The sequence below is a fragment of the Watersipora subatra genome, chromosome 2 (genome assembly GCF_963576615.1).
Source record: "Watersipora subatra chromosome 2, tzWatSuba1.1, whole genome shotgun sequence".
Taxonomy (NCBI): Eukaryota; Metazoa; Bryozoa; class Gymnolaemata; order Cheilostomatida; family Watersiporidae; genus Watersipora; species Watersipora subatra.
This window is the reverse complement of record NC_088709.1, coordinates 16,223,468-16,243,529: the sequence shown is the minus strand read 5'-3', so window position 1 is coordinate 16,243,529 and position 20,062 is coordinate 16,223,468. Positions and strand designations below refer to the sequence as shown.

General features: G+C 35.9%; 1 long non-coding RNA gene across 1 annotated transcript; it reads left to right on the top strand.

Moving 5' to 3' along the window:
• The first annotated feature begins 1,262 nt into the window (after positions 1 to 1,262).
• Positions 1,263 to 17,148, top strand: LOC137387467 (uncharacterized). The gene is made up of 3 exons (XR_010977909.1): positions 1,263 to 1,397; positions 1,961 to 2,026; positions 15,007 to 17,148. It is a non-coding gene; the product is annotated as an uncharacterized lncRNA (long non-coding RNA).
• Positions 17,149 to 20,062: the final 2,914 nt, after the last annotated feature.

Below are 20,062 nucleotides of genomic sequence, written 5' to 3'. Positions count from 1 at the left end.
TAATAGATTTCACAAACAGAGAAAGACTGGTTGGCCAATGGACTGCATGAATTTGTGGACTAGTCCAGTTTTTTGCCATTAACTAATATGAATTTTCAGCTTTTTAGTTACTCTATGAGAATGCACTTGCACTTCATCATCTGCGCAAGCAGTTTCCCTAAGTTCTTGCTTTCTTGGCCTGTCAATGTTCAGAGAGAATTTTTCAAAGCGGTCTACTAATAAATCTTCCGACGGAGACTATGGTGCGGTCAATGTCTTCTTACTCCCAGAGTTCAGAGAATGCTTGCAAGACTTCAAATTTGAATTATGGTTTTTTGTCTGAATGTAATGTTTTGAGTATTTTCTTTTGGTCACAGTAGTTACCATCCTGTCTGGTAGAGGGTCGTATCACTCAAGCAGGTAAAGCCATGAGTGAAGATAAAAATAAATGTATTCTCTCATTCTGCTAATGATAGTGAACCTCACAAGTTTATGGCAACAACTTGCTATGGTCTATCTGCATATGAATGATTTTCTGCTTTCTAAGTTTTATTGTTTTGCCTCCTATTTTTTTTAAAGCTGCTAATAAAATGCTCAGCGTCACTAGTCATTTCAAGTCAAAACCATTTTGTCTTCAAACTGTTGGGTCTTTTGGTGGACGACCTTCCAGTATCTATTTGTAATCTCTTTTTTCAATCAAGGCACAGAGATCTCTCCCTGTTAATTAAGCAGTAGGTGATATTAGAAATGCAACAATAGTTATGTACCACTCCCCCTCTACACAAGTGTCCAATGAATCACCTGTCTCTAGTGCCTGGATAGCAGGTCAAAACAGGAAATACTTTTGCACTCCTATTTCTTCAGAACATGACATGGGCTTAATTGCTGATGTGATCGACTCACTCATGAGTTTTTTGCTCTCACTCTATCTACCTGTTGTTACTGATGTCCGGTACTATAGTGTTTACCTTTGGAAACAGATTCATTGAGTTGGTAGGTGGCTGTTTGATTTCCTTTACTAAGTGGCATCATTTTTGAGGGGCAGTCAGTTCCACTCAGTTTTATGTCTGGTAGAACTCTGGAGATGAGATGGTTTTTCTAGTACTTTGCCAAGACGTATTTTGTTTGAGTAAGGTATGACTTATAGTCTAGTAGTTGTAGTATAGTAGTTATATATAGTTATGAGTAAGTTGTTTCAACATTACTCATATGCATACCCTTACTCTTACGCATTCAATGAATTTGTTTGTTTTTTGGTTTTATGATCACGTGAACAGTTCTGAGACCGAGACTGATAGCATTGGTATTACTACAAGTTCTCCTTTTTAGGCTTTGTATTCTCAATTGGTATTGAAATGCAGGCTCAAGGATTCCAGTGATGCATGATCTGTCTTGACAATGCTTTTCCGATCATACAAGTATGGCTTAAATTGCCTTATTCCTTTTATGATCACGAACAGTTTATGTCGATTTGTACAATAATTTCATTTTTTTGGACATGTTCCTTAGAATAATTGGCTCCAACCAATTTTTTTTCTTTTTTTATTTGAGAACAAATAAGCTCAAGCATAACTGGAGCTGTCATCTGGCTCTAATAGAATTTTTTTGAAATTTAGACTTTTTTTGAAAGAAATCAAAACCCCACTGATACTCCATATCCCATATGTTGGGTATATTTTTAAAAGTCAGGCAGTTTAATGGCTGAGCTACCTCAGAGCAGCCTTATATAACTTTTTGATAATTGATGCAGGTACAGACCTGTACTGATTTTGACCAAATGTTAGCGACCTTCTCTTCCATCTCCACTTTGCCTTACTAACCATATGACCTAAGCAGTTAAATCGAGTTGCAAGCGGTTTACATTTCTCTAGTTTTCGTGATAGGTAAACTTGTCCAGTCCCAATCTGTTAAACTCCTGTAGTTGTTACATGTGATTTTCAAGATTTGGGATGAAGACCATAGTATCATTTATACATTTTAGTAAGGTCTTCTACTGGAGTACTAAAAGGCTATTTCCTTCAGGCGCTTAAAAGTTAATGAAGCGGAGGTAAGACCCAACAGGATTACTTCCTACTCATTTATGTTCATCCTGGCAGTGAAGACTGTTTTTTTTCTTTTGCATCATTACCTAACTACCATTGCCAGTATCCGTTGGTCAAGTCCAAGAGGCTAAATAATTTTCCCCCGTCTAATTCTTGAAGCTATTTTTTCTTGTAACACTACAGACATATTTGTATGGCTCACTGTTTAGTTTTTGACAGTCTACAAAATATCTGATTTTAGTTTTTTTTGCACCAATGCTACAAGAAAGTTTTTAGCTCTTTCATTCTTGCACATTTTCTCTTGCTCATTTTGCTTGACTAATATAAATGACTAAATCACACAGCCAAGGCTCGTTGATAAAAACTGTATAAGTGTAAATATTCATAAAAAGGAAATAAAAGGTATAGTGCTGCGATAAGTAGCTGAATCCTAGGTTTTTGTTGCAGAAGTACAAGATTTTGAACAGGTCTTTTTAGGGTTATTCCCTTTGTGAGCGATACTCTAATTTGACGGAAGCTTTTGTTTCCAAATCTTATGGTAATGTTTCAGCCCAAGCTATTGGCGCTCTGTTAGGTCTTTGTTACTATGCAAGAGTATGTCGTTGTCCTTGATAATCGCCTGCACAGTGGTCCATTTTCATCTCTGTGTAATGTCAGATAAGTATTTTGTTTTCCAGATGCGTCATAAGTCATTGGCGAAGGCTAGCACTCTGTCGCATCGAGTTCTGTTATAGGTGTCTTCATCTGAGAACTCTTTTGGTCGTGGAGCAACCTGTAATAGCGTTTGTGTCACTAAATAATCAGTGGTGATAATTGTGTCATCTGAATCATTAAAACGGGCCGCTGTGATTGTTCTGCTGTTGATTGTAGCGATTGTTTCGTAATAGGTACAGTTCTTAGCATACGTGTGCCCATTCCAGTATATTTAAAGCAGATTTTATTTCGTGCCGAACAAATGTTTTTAATCTTTTGCTCTACACACCTCCTTAGTAACTTGCTTAAACTTTGATGCTGTCTCATGTACTCTTTCATTTCTTTTGCATCATTGGATATGAACTTGCGTAGTTTCAGGCTTTTCTTGTTACGAAGGCTTCTGAATGATGTGATTATGAGGTCAGCTGCCTTATAAATTGTTTGTACGCTAGCTAAGCCATCACCGTCATAGAAGTTTTGCTTGATGAATCGAAATGCTAATGGGTACCTTTTACTCCTCGAGTAGCTGTGTAAGGTGATGATGATGAAGAGCAAGAGATGAAGAAAAAATGAAAAGAGATGTACTGTCATCCAATATTCCTTCAAAGATCATCTATTTCATACCGCAACAAATTTCTGGTAAAAAAAATCTAGACCGTCACTTTCATGAACATAGATGTTAAAAAACGTTTATTATATGTCACGAGCTAAGGCTGCTGACTCTTCCCGTGCTCACAGGAGAAGAAATACCGTGTTGTCGGTGCAATCGGGTCCCTGTAAAAAGTGATCATTCGAACAGAAACCTCTGAAAGAAGCTCACTACATTAAAAGGCCATCCTAATCTTGCTTTTTTTATATTTCACAGTAAAATATGGTATAATATGTTATATAATATAGCAATGTGGTATAATATATATTTTATATATACAAATATTATAATATATATATTAACATTATTAATATTATATATATAATATATGTCATCTATATATATGTTGTAGTCCAAATATGTTTTTTAGTCTGAAAAATGCGGACCAGCCTAAAAAATTTGAACTAGTCAAAAGATTACAGTTTAGTCTAATAATTTTTGGCTAGCTTGAAAATTTAAGTCCACAACATATACAACATATGCCATGTATTATTGTTAACACTTAGAAGGCTAGCGACGAGAACACTCGTCCGAACGGTTTCATCGTGGTTGCCTAGCGACGAATATACTCGCGATCGAGTCACATGATAGTTTTCTTACAAAACGGATTTCCTAGGAGCTCTTGATTGGTCCAATCATAAACTAGAAGCCTTTAGTATCGGCCCTGTAGCTGTTTCCTCTCAGTACCGCGAATTTACAACCATCCTGCGCTTTGGAAATTCCAGTATTGTAACGCCCGTTTTTATTCCAAAATGGCCGCTACTCGAAGAACATCGCGTCGATCTATGGAGGACGTTTTTCAGGAAATTATCAATGATAGTGGGAGTGAAGTCGAGTCAGAGAGTGACAGTGATGAAGGAAAGTATTTTTTTAGCTTTCATTTATGTGTTAGAACCTTGTTTCAGTCGTAGTAACGAACAAAATCTCTGTAAAAATTACGTAAAGAAAATAGAATAATATAATAATACGATAAATAGAGTGACTAGTAGTAATATAATAAGTATATAATTGATAAATAGAGTAGCTAGTAGTAATATAATAAGTATATAATTGATAAATAGAGCAACTAGTAGTAAATATAATATATATACCGTCGATAAATAGAGTAACTAGTAGTAATATAATAAGTATATAATTTATAAATAGAGTAACTAGTAGCAAATATAATATAATTGATAAATAGAGTGACTAGTAGTAAATATAATAAGTATATAATTGATAAATAGAGTAACTAGTAGTAATATAATAAGTATATAATAAATAAAATATAAATTTATCATCAGATTACATCATATTGCTCTGCGGTTTAATTTTTTTACTACCTTATGTTTGCTTCTCTTAGAATGAGCATGATAGATTAGACTGGAAGACCTGTGTGGGCTACTTTGTGTTGATTGCTCAATATGCATACCCATATATAGAGTATACAGTTGGAGATGTCACACTTGATCAGAACAGGGAGATTAATTTTGATGGTGCGCTATCAGAATCTGATGACAATGCTGACCCTGTTATTCCTACTGTATCTGCTACCGGTGATGGTATGTTAGCACAACTGTGCTTTCATTGTGAAATTCTTCATCCTGCATGATTCCTTTGTTGAGAAGAATTATTGTTTCTGCAAATGCTTGATGTCAATCTACATGACTCATCTATGCGCAGACTTTCAATAAATTCTGTGTGCTCTGTTAGGTGTGAGTCCAGTAAGTACTAAGAGAGGAAGAGCCAGAGGTTTTCATGCTCATGGTAGAAGTCATGGTACCAGAAGTAATGCAGGACGTGGTGTCAGGAGCACTAGAGGACGGGCTGGTGGGGCAGCAGCTGAGTTTGTTTGGGTAAATCCTTCTCCAAGGCATTTGGACAGGTTTGACGGTTCCACTTCAGGTCTGAACACTTCAGAGCTAGCTCCTGGCTGCTCAATAATGGATTCATTCTGTGCAATATATGACCGCACATTCTTTCAGCTACTAAAAAGTGAGACTAACCGTTATGCCAATCAAACTCTTACTGACACTGACCGAAAGATATGGAAGCCTATCACTTTTGATGACCTGTACCAATTCTTTGCTATGGTGATCCACATGTGCTTAGTTCACAAACCTACCATAGAGGATTACTTCAGCACTAATGCTGTCATGCATTCCAAATGCTATTGGCCTGGGTAGAGACAAGTTCAAGCGCATCCTGAGATACCTACATCTAAATGACAATGAAAATTATGCCAGACGTGGTGATCCTAACCATGACCCTTTGTATAAAATCAAACCGTTCTATGACCACTTGATATCCAAGTTCGGTTCTCTGTACAAGCCTGGTGCAAGTATCACCGTTGATGAAGCTATTTGTCCTTTCCGTGGTAGGGTACATTTCAGAGTTTACATGAAGAATAAGCCCAACAAGTATGGTTTGAGAGTAGAGTGTGTATGTGACTCCGCTACTGGCATTGTCTGCAATATGGAGGTGTACACCGCTACTGGCGATAACACGGTAGAAGCGCTGCTGACACGTGTCTTGGGTCCATTTTCCAATAAGGGTCATAGAGTGTTCATGGATAGGCGTTACAGTTCACCTGTAATATTCAAGAAGTTACGAGAGATGGATTTTTATCCTGTTGGTACAGTAAATAAAAATCGTAAACACCTTCCAATAGAATTCAAAAATAAAAAGCTCAAAAAGGGTGAATGCATCACCAAGCAGTGTGGAGACATACTGGCTACTATGTGGAAAGATGTTCGAGATGTATACACATTGTCAACTGTAGATGAAGATGCCATGATTAATACTAACACTCAAGGGCCTCGGTATAGCAATCATGAGACTTTGAAGCCAGCATCAGTAGTCACATATAATAAGAACAAGGCAGGTGTAGACAAGCACGATCAGATGGCATCTTATTATCCTTTCAGACGCAGGCAGATGAAATGGTGGAAAAAGCTGTTCTTCTGGCTCTTTGAAATGGGCCTTATCAACTGCTACAAAATGCACCGGATTTCTAATCCTGGGTGTAAGTTAGCTTTTTCTAGCTATCTGTGTTCTCTTGCCAACGAGTTGTCTACACAAGTTGAATATGTGACAACACCATCAGCGGCTCAATTGCCAGTGAGGAACAGACCTGGTGATCACTTTCCTATCCGGATACCGCCTACAGAACATAAGCAGTTGCCTACACTTCGTTGTGCACACTGCTCATCTAAGACGGGTCCTGATGGGAAGAAGCCAAGAAAAGAAACCTCATGGTTATGTAAAGAGTGTTCTGTGGCTTTGTGTGTAGCTTGCTTTCATCCATACCATCGCCCTAACAGCCGTTTTACACAATAATATTTCTATCTTTTATGATCTATGTTTTTACCATCTATGTTCTTCTTGTATTCTATAATCTTCCATGTTATTGTAAATTGTGTTAGTACTTTTGCTAAAGGTGGTAATTATGACAGTAACTATAGCTTGTGTTCTACAGTATATATAATAAAGTATACAGCTAAATTTATACTGAATTCATTCTGCTAGCATATAAATTACGCACTAGTTTCATGTGCAAATTAGGACTTGAGTTATCTAGACTGTGTACCTTAGACTTCTGTATCAGAGGTATAATTTTTGGTACCAATGGAAAGAGGAGGCTTTTGGCTTTCAAATGATATATAGAACATAGTAGTAAACGCAAAAAAGATGATTGTGTTGGTAATGCAAAGTAGAGCAAAACGCCTAGCTGACTGAGACGTGTTATGTAATAGCCAGGCAGCCTTGAAAGTGTTAAGCAAACAAAAACAAGTAGGTCACGAAAGTAGAAACATTTACTGAGCAATGCTTCCGCAAGCTGCAAAAAAGTTATTTCTCTAGTATAATCAAGTTCATTAACTTGAAAGATGCTACTTCATCTACCGTACAGGATGAAAATATCCGATGGATATAAAAATTCGCGATTTCGCGAACAGTCAACTCCGCGAATTATTAAATTCCGTGAATAATTAGTTCTATTTTTTATCACAAGGGAGAATAACTACTGCATCAAAAAACTAGTCGCTAGGCTAGTTTTTAATATAACTACTAAACGTAGGTGAGTTCCAAAACATTTTTAAAATCATTGCCTAGGCTTTGAGCTAACACCATTGCCAATGCATCACATTTATTTACAAAATTATTCAAGGTTGTCACAAGATAGGCAGAACGGCGTCATAGCGAAAATAGCCACTAGGCAGAAGTACTAAACGTAGCCGAGTTCCAAAACTTCTTTATAATTTTCGCCGGGGTTCGAGTTTTATTGCCATTGCAGCAAACTTTACAAAATTATTCAAGGTTTTTATAAGTAGTTCGGCATGGCTTCATCATCGCAAAAAAGCTCTCCTAGTCTTTATACATTGAAATCAACTCCATCAATCTCGAATACCGACGTTGAGGACGATCATGATTCTGATCTGGACATTATGGTATGTATTTGATGTGCCGTGCAGATACGTTTTTCCATTATTAACTGCATTAGTTAACTCTTTTGTTTAAAAACTGATCGCTTTCATTAAATACTTCAGCGATTGTTTTTGTACTTCCTTGACACTTGTTAAGATTTTTTTCTTATCTGTGTTTACTGCAGATTGAGAATAAAACAACCTACTCCGATTACGAAAACTAGAGACAAGTAGTAATATTCATCAAGGCAGGAATATTGGCAGAGAAGCAACCAGTCAACCTAGACCCCTTCATTGACAACAACTCCTTGATATCGCTGCAGCAAACATGATTAAATTATATATTTTATTTCATGTATAGATATATTATAATTTATTACAAACTTGAGTGTACAAATAAAATTTTACAAACGATGAATGGAGTAAATATAAACAGTTTAGTCTATATTGCGGTTGTCTAGAGCAATAAAATTAAACTGATACTCTTGATAAGTGAATACTAGCGTGTAATGGCGCTCTCTGATTAGTTATTTTGGTAATAGCAGCTCTACATCGCTGTCACTGTCTTGGGTAGATGTTAAAGGCGATTCTCTTGCTACTACATGGCTGGTAAGGAAGTTATCATCAGAACTCTCCTCGTAGCTTACTATTGCAAAGTTCTGCCGGCTGGCCAAAGATTTGTGCTCGTAAAGGCGTTTTAGCTCTTTTTTTTAAATGAGATATATTCTCCTCGTAAGTAGCTGCGGTCACTTCTATCTGAATTTCCAGACTTCCCTGAATGATTCGTGATCTTCTAAAAATGACATACACCACCCTTGCAATCATTGTTCTTCCGTGTATGATGAAAAATCTCTCTCTCACACTAAAACAAATAATGAATTGGTAGGGATGGAAAAATTGAATATTGCGTTTTACCGAAGAACCAAAGTAAGTTTCAACTAATTTAGTAAATGTGAAAAACTCATTACTTACCACAAATTGTTGGTTCATCAAAGGCCTCCAAATCTGTGAATATTCGTGAAAACCTCTGAACGCAACAAAGAATTTATAGCTTCGTACGATCCACCCGTGGTTGTAAGCTAAATAGAAAACGAAACGCGCAATGCGCGCATGCGTAAGGTTAACTCTATTGCTAGACGTAATAGAGTTAGCTTTTCATAGAGAGTGGCAGTTTTCAGCCGCGAATAAATTCATCCGCGAATATGCATGAAAAGACCATTTTCGCGAAATATAACTCCGCGAATAAATTCATCCTGTACGGTAGTTAGCCTTGCGACATTGATCCAGCCTTTCATGATACCTTTTTGTTACCATTTTCACATAATCGCTGGAGACCTCAGTAACTTCACCCACTAGCATGTTTGGGTATAAGCTGGTCACCTTGTCTGGTCTATGGATCTTCAGAACTACTGTTCCACCCACCATAAATAATGTTACTAATTTATGAGTTTGTACAACTATTCACTTGTTGTATTTGCTTTGGTTTTCGTAAATCTGCACTGTTTTTCTTGTTCATTGGTTCATCGTCTTTGGCATCTTTATCTTGCTCAGGTTTTATTTCTCTGTCACTAGTTTCTTTGTGGGCTTTTAAGCCAAGTATGGTCTCATATGGAAATACACCTATAGTTCTACGCTTACTGATATTCATGATATTGCTCCTTTCTATTAATCCTTGTGTTGTAGGCATTCTAGGTGTGCCATACACCATGGTAATGGTATTTTCTCTCGCAAAATGATCTAAAAGCTTGTTTCTAAACACTTTGAAAATTGTCACATAAGATTTTTTTGGCTATTCAAATGACCAGCAGTACCTCTGCAGCACTTGCATCATCTTTTTTGCACATTTAGTCTGCAAAGGATAAAGTTGAATACACTTTCTATGGTAATCGATTATATTTAATGCTCATGTATGTAGCGGTGTCAAGCGGTCACAGGGCGAGTTGTGAAAATCCATTAACTCTATCTCCAAAAAATCTCGGAAACTTACTTGATAAAGGCGCTATCGCTGGCTTGACTCGTGAGGTCATACTTTTATGCTGGAGTGTGTAGTACAAATTGCTATAAAAGGGGTTAGGACATCTCTGGTAGCCTATGAATAATTGTCCATTACCCATCTAGTTGTTTTGTTCCTATCTCTGTGAGCTACTCTTTTGTGACCAAAACACAAATTATCATGCAGCCGACTTTAGGCTCAATTTTCTTGTTTTTTTCGTGTCAGAAGCTATCCATCCATGATTTTCAAATTTTCTTCTTGATTATTGCAATTTCACTTTTAATTTAATTAAAATTTTCATCGTTGTCTTTTATTCTAAGATACTTTTCTCGCCTTTTCTTAGAACTCATCGCCAAAAAAGCAATCTAAACTCAAACTTTTGCTTTTATGTCATTGTTTAATCGTTACCAGTTTTCCATGTATGCCATTCCGAAGGAGAGCTGCTGATTTTTTAGTTAGAATTTACAGTAGAATATTCTCTGAAAACTTGCATATTAAAACTGATTTTAATCTTGTCTTTTTAATTGACGCTTACAAGCCATAGTTTGACATAAAAGAACAGTCTAGTTGTGACTGTTATGTGACTATTTATTCCATGACTAGCATCGAGCAACAGTGATGTAGTGGTTAGCATGCTGTCTACAGATCAGAGGAGTGGAAGGGTTGTTCAAGGAGTTTTTCACTCTTGGTGAGAGATCCTTTTTTATCCTAGTCTAATTTTCTCCCCAAATGGTTTTCTTGCTCCCTTTTTGTGTACCTCTTCCTAAATATGCTCTTATTTATTTTAGTCTGAAAATTCTCAACTAGTCTAAAAAAATTTGTCTAGTTTAAAAATTATAGTCGTCTGATCATTTTGGACTAGCTTGAAACATTCGGTCTACAACAAACACACATTTCTCCTTGATTAGGTGTACGCGTGACTGTCTCGGCATGTCTTTTGGTTAATAGGTGCTCTATGAAAGCACGCTATCTTCTTTAAATGATTCGTTCGCATTCAGCTTTTTCTTTAGTAATGTTATATGTTAGCTGGCTGCTGCTCCATCAGTGCAGACACCTGTACAGTTTCCTCACATTTTCTTTTTTGTTTACCGCTCAAATCCGCGCCTTCATCTGTGGCATATTTTGGTGCAGCGGTCTATTCAGTGTTTAAATTTTCTCTTAAAAGCTTTTCTATCACTTTAACTATCTAAACTATCACAGTTAACTTTGTTTAGCATTTGAGCGAATCAAAGATGGCGTCACCAAATATATGTTTCACAGTTACGTCATCACGCTAGCAACTGCTCAAGATTGGTACAGAAAGAGACACGAGAGTGTCTGTGTTTTGTTTTTCAAAGGGACAGTACTGTTTATTTATGAATGAAGAAAAAATATAATTTTGGGAGACATTAAATTTTGATAGGTCAGTTTTTAAAGATTTAACCAATGTTTGTGGTAAGGCTTTGGTTGGAGCACCATGGGAAAGGATTAATGGATTAATTCTTATTGGATTTAGTAAGTCCTTTTCTAGATGTAATGGATTTTGTTGTGTACTTATGGTTTGAAAATGTTAGATATTCGCAAAGAGGTTGTACCTACTCAAGTGCTAGCATTATAGCTGCTGAACATATCATCTACAATATTTATTAGTTTCAAATGATCCGAAGATTAAAGCCTAATGCAATCAATTATAGATTTCTTGTTGTATATCTGATTTAAATGTTTGAAGCATGTTATTCATTTCAATAGTGGAATATGTGACACATGAAGTACATTACTGTGACCCTGAATAGCTGAAGGCTGAATGATTGTAAACTATAGAAATGGTTGACTTAACACTATTTGTAATGAGCTTGATAGCAAACAATGGGTTCAGTTTTCTATAGCAGTCCTACAGCAATTGATTCACTACTAAAAGTGTAAATGAAGACATGTTGACATGGTGTTTGAAGGTGCTGGTTTAGGCTTGAGTCAAGTCAGATATCACTGTTAGTTCACATTGTAGTAATTTGTAGCTTAACATGTTAGCTACATTTCAGTAAGCTAATACCTTAATAAACAGTTGACACCATGTTTGAGTCAAGAAAATAATGACTGTTTGTGGGTTGCATAGCTTGTGAATTAATGTTTTTATTTGAAATGTCAGACTCTTAATGAATTTCTATGACTTTTTTACCAAATTATTAATTATGTAACACCAGATTCTGTGAAATTTAGAGCTCTGTGCTGCCTTTGAGTAACTTTGTAGTTTACTTAGTCCTAAGCTTATTACAGTAAGATTTGTAAGGATCATTTCCTATCTGTTAAAGTATGAAGTTTTCAGACTTGGCAGATGGATGAAGTTTCATTATTGCAACCAACATATTTGATCTAGCTTTTTCTCAACAACTGTATCTAAGTTACTATTTGTAGACCCGTATTGTCCAGGTTACTGTTTATAAATTTGTATTCTTAGTGGATTAAAGATTGATAATTTGGTTTTTCTAAATCTCTTTATTAGGTAATAAAAGCCAGTATTTTATGGCGCTTTTAGATTCCCTCTCCCATTCCACAATAGACATTTTGGATATGTTTTGTCATGCACACACGCATTGTTGGGATGCACCTTGCAACAATAAAAAACGGTTGTAGGATAGAGTACGTGATGAGCATTAATTTAATTCTACTAGTGTCCATAATCTTGGAGTTATTGGCTATATGCCGCTTTCAATTACTCTATCGATGATCTAAAAATGAATCCAATAAATTTTTTTTGCATATGCTTGATAAATTTTTAATAATGCACGTGTTCAGTTATCACAACCTAATAGCATGAAAATCTACTATGTAAAGATCTCAGGCTTTAGTTTTTAATGATGCGTCATCACTCATCTCTTTGCTTGACTGACTATAAACCTGTCCTGGTTGCCATACACCCATGTGTACCCAACATTACGCAAAATTTTCTGTAATTATCTTAAAACTAAAGCAGTATGCGATAGGAATTCTAATACCTCACATATTTATTTATTTACGATAGAGATCCCCTGTTTATACACTGCATAGAGGGAGATTGATAAAAGTCGCAACGCTATCGTCACATTGAAACTCTCGCTTATTTATTTACATTATAGATACCTTGTTTGCACACTTCATATGGAGGAGGCTGAGAGTCACAACCTTAACGCAACCTTAAAACCCGTGTATTGATTTACAGTAGAAATTCCTTGTTCACACACTTCATATGGGGGAGACTGAAAGAGTCACAATCTGAACGCAACCTTAAAACCAGTGTATTTATTTACAGCTGAGATACCTTGTTTACATGCTTCATATGTGGGAGATTAAGAAAGTCACAACCTCATCGCAACCTTAAAACTCTCGCGTATTTATTTACAATAGAGATCCCCTGTTCACACTTTGCATATGGGGGAGATTGAGAAAGCCAAAACCCATACAATATCGCTCTGAGAGTTATTGTAGCTGAGATATTTCGCTACTTATTCTTAACAAGTTGTCACTGTATGAGAGATCTAACATCTTAAGATTAGTCATCTGTAGGGAATTAAAAGCACCTTTAGTTACTGTCCAACTTTATTTGCAACTGTACTTGAGATTGACTATGCTTTGTATCTATTTCTCTAAAGTTGTATATAAGTTGTATTTACGTGTAAGTTGTATATACATTTTTCTTAGTTTCCCTGTGAGCTTCTCCTAACAACAAGAAGCAGCATCGTTCAGAGAAATCACTTGTCAGTGGAATAGATGCAGCCACTTTAGCATCTAGTCACTCAGCATCTCACCTGATTATTTTACAAGGAATAGGGGAAATATGATGTTTTAAACACGTACAAAGTCGAACAATGTTGTATGAAGTATTCTGTAACATTAAGATATAACTAGAAATGCAGTCCGAGCTTACTGCATCTATTCTGGTACGGTAGAGAAAGTACAAGTAGGACAGCATGTGATAAGTATTCATTTAATTCTACTAGTATCCATAATCATGGAGTTATTTACCATATGCCTCTTTCAATAACTCTGTAGATTATCTGAGCTGAGAATGAATCCAATGTACATTTTTTGATTAGCAAAAGCAAAGAATATCACTAGCGGCTATAAAAGGGCTCCCGCACATCTGGCATGTTATCAAATTAAGTGGAAAAATCACTTGGCTTATTTTTTTGTTAAAGGTGTTATTGAACTATTGTTACTACACATTGTTACATTACTACGCAGTGTTATATTACTACACGGTGTTTCATTACTACACCTTGTTACATTGCTACATAGTACTACACTGCTACATACTACTACGTCACTACACAGTATTACATTACTACGCAGTGTTACATTACAACACAGTGTTACACCGCTACACAATGTTATATTACTACACAGTGTTTCATTACTACACCGTGCTACATTACTACATAGTACTATATGACTGCATTGTTACATTACTGTACAGTACTGCATGACAACTGTACCAGTATTAGCTAAACAATGGCACATCTGTTATAATACGCTTGCGTGCTATTACAAAAAGAGAAACATTCTCTTTGCACTGAAGGGATGAGGTTAAAATTACAACCTGAGCCGCAGTATTGTTCAAGGTGCACAAGAAGGCACTTGCAATTGTTGGTGAAAAACCCACCAAAGTTGACAGATGAAGTCAAACTATCTTTTGAGCTTCTTGATGATAGAATACTTCGTTGTGTTGTTGTCTTTGAAAGCTACCACAATAATTATAGAACATATAAAAGCAGCAGAATGGAAGAATGAGTGTTGATTGCCAAACTAAAGATTTGCATAATCGTCAAAAGTGTAAAGCTGTTTAAAATTTGGGCTTCTGTGAAAACTATCTAGCATATATACATTTCCTGTTGGCACAGGAGATAATATTGACTTTTTTATTTTCATCTTGAAAGAGTTAGCTATTTCATCTTTTAAACACTTCAACATAATATTTTCCCTGTTTTTTAGCATTATGTTACAATTGAAGGCGATTGAAGCTTTATAACCTGATAACCCTACTGATTCGAAAGACTCCAAAAACACTTGTGTGCTCCAAGATTTTGAACATAATCTGATTATAAAATGTCCACATCTGATTTGCATTCACAACTGTTTCTCTAGTATTTTATGGATCAGATAACCTTCTGGTCTTCCTGCTCAGTTGAGAGTGGGTCTTTAGGTGTTACAGAAGTGGAATGTAGCTTTCATAGTATGGGTGGCTGTGAACAGGACTGAGTGGTTGGACTAACCTTGATCCACCATTCTTTGTAGGGCTCATCTGGCGACCAAGAGGAAAATAATGATCAGATCAACTTTAGAGGGTCTTCTTGCAAAAACATTTGGGCTAGCTTTACCTGTTTTGGAGCAGCAGGCACCATAGCCGAGCGATGTCTGAACTTGTTGGTAGTCAATAGACGAGCACCCAGGTGTGCCAACAGACCTGAAATGTGTCTACTGGTGGTTCTCAAACTCTTCTTTCCATGTAAGCACCTGTCTACAGTGAAGACAGAAATATTTTCAATGTGATTTGCGATATTTCTTGAGCTGTTAGAGTTGAGGAAAGCTCTGCTTACAATATTGGCATGAAAACGTCATGGTGAATGATGCATGTACCCACCGTGCAGAGGAGACTTACATTGTGGAGACTGCAACAACGTCGTGGAGACTGCAACAACGAAGGTTCGAAGAAATGACTTTTGTGTTATGTATTTATCTAACAAGAGACACAGGGATACTAGTAATAATTGTATAATCATGTTTAGAATTATGTTAAATTCTTTTGGGAGCCTTTGTTATGATTTTTGCTATTTTATGTTGTTTTTATTTTAACATGACACACTTTTTGTTCATTGTGTCTACTACTGTTTGCGATCCAACCAAAGCGCTAAAATTTGGACTAGCCGAGATCATTAGAGAGTTAGTTACTTTCATTAAAGGTTGACTTGCAACAAAATTCACATTACAGTTATTTGGTATCAAAAGATTCACCATGTCTTACTCCGTTGTGTTGTAGGTGCCAAATGTGTGGAAAAGTGATTACAAGCTCTTAAAAGCTCAAAAACGAAAAGCCGCCGTAGATTGGAAGCTCTTTATTTCGATGACGTAGCCATGAAGTTTATTTATTGTCTTGTCACAGATGTTCTCACGTGAATTGAAAGGCCAATAAGAAGCTCAATATAAAACTTATCGTAGCACTAGTTCATGACAAACACTTCGGGTTTTACCGAAGACCCCCGTATCAAATATAGATGCTCGCTACTTTACAGTTTTGTTTCGGCCTGGTCTAATCGGCAAGTCGTAATCTGATCATGTGACCCAATACTTCGCAAATAATTTTTGCAGCACTTTTCGATTATCACAGGTGACCAACAGGCTCGTCATGATTATCAGACAATGATATGTACTCCTTCGAGATACGGCTAAAAATTTAAATGAGTTTTTGCGGCAAGTTATAGGATATCACTGCTAAAAGTGACAGCATTACAATGACGATAAAACAGATGCGTAAGAACAATAGACATGGTTTTATTGAATGTGTGAAGTATATTTGTGAAAATATTTCGACGAATAAGGTTGCATGAAAGTGTAAACAGAAACCATCTAACACAACTACATCACATTTGAGCCGTTTTGGAAAGAGAATCCAAACTACGGCGGTCTCGCGTGGCTGCGATTAACTGTTCGTTTTTTAGCTTTTAAGAGCTTGTAATCACATTTCCACATATTTTGTACCTACAACACAACAGAGTAAGACATGGTGAATCTTTTGATATCATATAACTGTAACGTGAATTTTGTTGCAAGTCAACCTTTAAGGGAGAAGATGTAAGGTGAGGAACCTTCGAGCCAGCAGAGTGTGCTCTCCTTGCGAACCAGTGTCACACTCTTACCATCTGGCCTTGTTAACCAGTGAACACTCTTACCCTCTGGCCTTACGAACCGGTGACACTCTTACCCTCTGGTCTTGTGAAACGTTCGGCTTAAGCTACTCTCTGGTGCGGTAATTATTGATCTCGAGTCCTAAGCGCGGTAATGCCTTGAAAGTCGGCATTCCTTCCTGCCTTGCGTCAAAGATTGCACATTAATGAGCACCCGAACAAACGCACAAATGGTAACTTTGACTATATGCATTGCACGTTATATATATTCATAGACTTGTCCTTGTTATCGATATTCACGTTATTTATTTAGATTCATAAACTTGCTCGTATTATCACTGTTGTAAATAATTAATCACAATTGTATATCATATTAATATTAACATTATTTTTCACTGTTTTTCTTATTGAGTGACGATTTTAATCACCTGTTATCACTAATCATTACCATATTTTGTTATTGCTGAGTGACAACTCCCACTACCTTTATAAATATCGTATATATAGACTGGAATAATACAACACTCTGTTAACGTGTCAACCACTGACCATGCTTGATGTCTAACTTCCATGCCAGTTGATACTGATGTCTGTGACATAACGCATTCCTTTCATTACAGTACTATTATACATGGTAGTTCTAATGATAGGTAGTTCTAACGGACCTACATGTATCATGTGAGTAAAACCTCAAGTGAAAAAACCAACACTTGGAAAAACTGTACAAGACAAGGTATCAAGTATAAATGTAACCACTTGCTGAAGGTGGCCTAAACCTCTGAAAATTAAAAAGTTTATCATATGACATAAAGATGGCCTTTGAAGAGCATAAATAAAGTTATCCTCTCTTTGTTCTCATACATGAGAGAACAATTCCTATTTATTTCGCAGGGTTCCATTCTAAGTAAAGTGAACCATCGAACCAAAAAGTCTAACTAGAAGGTTTTCTTCAAGGTTGTGAATATTACAAAAAATCATAACTGCCCATTGATGAGTACTCACCGATACCCATATGTAAATTGCATTATGTTTGTCAGTAACGTTTTGCCAGGATATTCATGTAGTTGCATTAGCAGTGCAGTAGTTGTAGTAAGCATAGCCTGTCTTGACAAGCTGTTGTTTTTGCGTAGTTGTCCCCCCGTCGAGCGGCGAGCGACAACAGCTTGTCACAAGACGTACTGCACCTGCCGGGTGCCAGAGATTACGCCTACGAGTGATTTTGCCTACAGGAGAATACGTCTACAAGTGATTTTGCCTACTGGAGATTACGTCTACAAGTGATTTGGCCTACAGGAGATTACGCCTACAAGTGATTTTGCCTACAGGAGATTACGTCTACAAGCTGATAGACTATGCCTACGATCTAGGATATTGCCCCTACTTTAATTCTGTGAATTGTGATGCAGAAAATTTCGAATGGCACGATGAATGCATGTTATGAACGTGTGTTGATGTATTTTATTATGTAAATTATCTTTTATATCACATCCTATAATCATCCATATATCAAATCCTTGCAAATATAAAAATTTAATTTGAGTTGATTATTGGGAACCATGGTGATTTAACAGCCGTTTATTTGCAACAAAGCGTTTTATTGAAATTAAAACCACATTTTTATTGAATCATTAAGCAAAAAACAAGCGTATGTATTTTTGAAGTTGTTACTCTTATACATACAGACACATGTCAATAACTGAGTATTTCTATATGTTATCAGCAGCCCATCACTAAAAGTGATCAATGGTTGTTGGTCAATATATCATTGCATAACTTTGGAGTTGTTTTTATCTCCTAATGCATACCATTATGTTCCATTTTTACATGGAGCCTCCTTCACAGCCAGTTAAGATCACCCTTGAGTACATATGCATATATACAGAGTAAATTACAAATACAAGTTATGATTTACAATAGTGTCATCCATCATAAATGAGCAAAAGAAGGCTCTCATAAAAATCTGATTTTTCTGCATATAACCTGTTATTTCACTTTGATACAAAACATTTTAATTACTAAACAATAATATTTTAGCAAGAAAAAAATATGACATAAAAATGAGCCAACTCTAAATTAACAAAAAGACCACAAAACAATTAAGCACATTTGATAAAATTATGCTAGTGACCATAGCTTCAACCACTTTGTAATGCTGCAGTAAATATCTTTAAAATGAAGTAAAAACCCACATCTCCTTGCATAGCTACTATAACTGACTATAACTGCTCCTTCTCTTTAGCTTTGCTATATAACAAGTATAGATTAAAAGACTATTTAGAATTGAATATCATTTAGACTTATACAAAATTACTCACTTTTGCATAATTTGGAGGAATTGGGCTACTTTTGTACACACAACAGTTCATATGCTAAGTACACATCCTTGTAGTATTTTTACTTGCTGAAGTTTTCCTATTTCATCAATTGAATCAATAGATATATTATAAGTTTAGGATTTATTCTGCAAAAAAATACAAACATCCAGTTACAGATTTATTTGCTCCATTTTCTCATTCATCACATATAAGCACCATCATGTCAGTGATACATCTTGAAACGGTAGTATCTGTACTTGTACTAGTATTTGTTCAATAACGTATGTATCGTCATATCACCCTATCTTCTGACTGTCATCATTCTTTCTTAATCGACTTTCAATGTTCTACAAAGTAGAGTAGAATGTCATGAAAAAGCAATATGTTTTATGAGAATATTAGAAAGTATGATCATGCAATTTACTTTCTCTAGCTCGATACATTAAAAATCCAACACTGAGCGGATAAGAAAATTTGCACAGAGAGACGAGGAGAAAAATGGCAGCAATTATAAACAAGTATTGTAAGTGTTTTGGCTCACCATAAATCAATAAGTTAACTTTATATGAGATACAAAAACAATTTGTAAAATTGGTTTCTCTGTAAACACAAATTTGGTAAAATTAACTCAAAAGAACCTTAACCGTAGAGCACTAAGTACTAGAGTACGGGTTGTTCATCTGTGACTGGTTGCCTACAGAATGGTTGTGTAATATGTTTAAGGTGAAAGCACTGCAAAAACAACAAAAATTGTCAATGGGATTTACAGCCTGTTTGATATTGAGTGATAATACTGAACCATGATAATCATGAAATCATAGGCGCAATCATAATCAAAGTATATACCCAGTAAGTTCGATACACCTTGATAAGGAATTTGGAACACTAATTATTAGATTTTTCTAACTGGCATTAATACAGTGTGATTGTATGTGATTCAATTCTTTGGTAATTGCATAAAAAAATGAAGCATTCAAATAAAAACCTGTTCTATTTTTTCAAAATTTGCTATTGACATTTCATCTATAAAAATGGCTTGACGATATATTACGAATTGGAAGTAAAAACTTGACATTCAATGGAGCCAGCGGTATACTGTATTTAAAAAAAATCATGCGATGAAGTTTATTATTT